Source organism: Chenopodium album, chromosome 19, assembly GCF_948465745.1.
Source record: "Chenopodium album chromosome 19, dcCheAlbu1.1, whole genome shotgun sequence".
Classification (NCBI taxonomy): Eukaryota; Viridiplantae; Streptophyta; class Magnoliopsida; order Caryophyllales; family Amaranthaceae; genus Chenopodium; species Chenopodium album.
The window spans coordinates 17,596,840-17,598,775 of NC_137852.1; the positions used below are offsets into that span (position 1 = coordinate 17,596,840).

At 40.9% G+C, this 1,936-nt stretch overlaps 1 non-coding gene across 1 annotated transcript; it reads left to right on the plus strand.

The window, feature by feature from the left end:
• Positions 1-896: 896 nt before the first annotated feature.
• LOC145596234 (small nucleolar RNA R71) lies at positions 897-1,002 on the plus strand. Its single transcript, XR_014103099.1, has one exon. It is a non-coding gene; the product is annotated as a small nucleolar RNA R71 (small nucleolar RNA).
• Positions 1,003-1,936: the final 934 nt, after the last annotated feature.

A 1,936-nucleotide genomic window follows, 5' to 3' on the forward strand; every position in this document is an offset into this window, starting at 1 on the left:
TTTCACCTTGAGTCTTTGGAACAAATCCGGGTGGGGGACCTTTTTGAGCATTATTTTGAAAATTTCCCCTTCCTTGATTGTTCCAATTACCCCTATTTTGATTTGAACCATAACCTTGATTATGGTTACCACCACCATGATTATGGTTACCATTACCTTGGTTATGATTTACATAACCTTGGTTTTGATTACCATAGCCTTGGTTTTGATTACCATAATTTTGGCTTTGATTTTGGCCACTATAACCTTGGTTATGGTTACCACGAGAACCTTGATTCCCTTGGTTCCTATAACCACCACTATGATTATAGTTGTCAAAATTGCCTTGGTTTTGGTAATTCCTATTCCATTGGCCTCTTTGATTATCAAACCTTTGCACATTGTTGTTTGACACAAAATTAACATGTTCACACTCATTGTTGTCAAACTCATCAACACATTCATTGTTGCAATTGCTAGAATCATGGTCATATGATCCACATACATCACAAAACAAAAATCCCATAGGCATATTATGTGAAGTAGAAGGAGTTCGAGAGTTAGAAGAAGTACCTCTCCCCTTAATTTGGGAGGGAAGATTTGGAGCTTGGGAAGAGGAAGAAACACTCTCCAATTTGGCCTTGATCGCCGTCATCTCCTTTCCCAAGTTTGTCATTTGAGAGGAAAGATTGTTGATGGCATTAAGATGGTCCACCGAGTACAACGAAGATTGCTTGCTTGAAGAATCTCTTTCCCCATCTTGCCAATCTCTATAGTAAGTCACCACATCCTCTATTATGTCCACAACTTCTTCTTCGGTTTTGTTCATGATTGGACCACCGGCCCCTCCATCAAGACATGCTTTGCCTTGAGGACTCAAACCACCATAGAATATTTGGATCAATTGATATGTTGGAATTCCGTGGTGAGGAAATTCTCTTTGGTACTCCTTGAATCTCTCCCATGCCTCATAAAGACTCTCATTTGGCTTTTGCTTGAATCCTTGAATTAAAGCCCTTGCCTCCGCCGTTTTCTTTTGAGGATAGAAACGGGACAAGAAAGCTTTAGTGACATCATCCCAAGTTCTCAATGAATTGGGCTTCACCTCTTTGTCTAGCCATTCCAAAGACCTTCCTATGAGGGAGAAAGGGAACAACTTAAGGCGGATGAATTCTTGAGACACTCCATTAACCTTGATCGTGTTGCAATATTTTTCAAACTCCTTAAGATGGTTCAATGGGCTCTCGTTCTTTGCCCCACTATATTGTCTCCTCTCAATTAGGGTGATCATTGCCGGCCGAATTTCAAAGTCGTTTGCCGGTGTTGTAGGTGGAGCTATGCCGCTCTCGAACCTATATGCACCGGGTACTCCCAATTCTTTCAAGGCAACTCTTGGTTGTTCTCCCATGACTTTCTCTTGTTCAATCTCTTCTTCGCTTGAGGAACTATAATCCAAAGTCTTGTTTGCTACTCTCCTCCTTGAGAGAGTTCTTTCAATCTCCGGATCAAAGGGAACAAATGAGCGATCTCGGGACCTATGCATACAAAACTCAAAGAAAATATAAGTAGCACGGCTACAAGTGTAGCCTAAAGTGTAAAATCTTTTTGTATTTTGCAAATGAAATGAAATAGACTCAACAACAACATGCACTCAAAGCACCATTCCCCGGCAACGGCGCCATTTTGATGGGAAGGAGAACGGTAGCTCGTTGGGCTACCACCCCACCCAATCAAACAAAATTTGTAACTTAACAAACCCCTATTTAGTGTAGTGGTAAGTCAAGGTCGAACCCAAAGGAATGGAGGTCGAATGCACAATGCCTAAGTCAAGCTATTTCGAAGTCAAGTAAAAGGGGTTTATGAAGGAAACTAGAGCTAGAGCTAAATGATGCAAGAACTTATATGAAATCAATCTAAAGACACTAGGACAATGGATCCATATGTAATCGTAATGGAA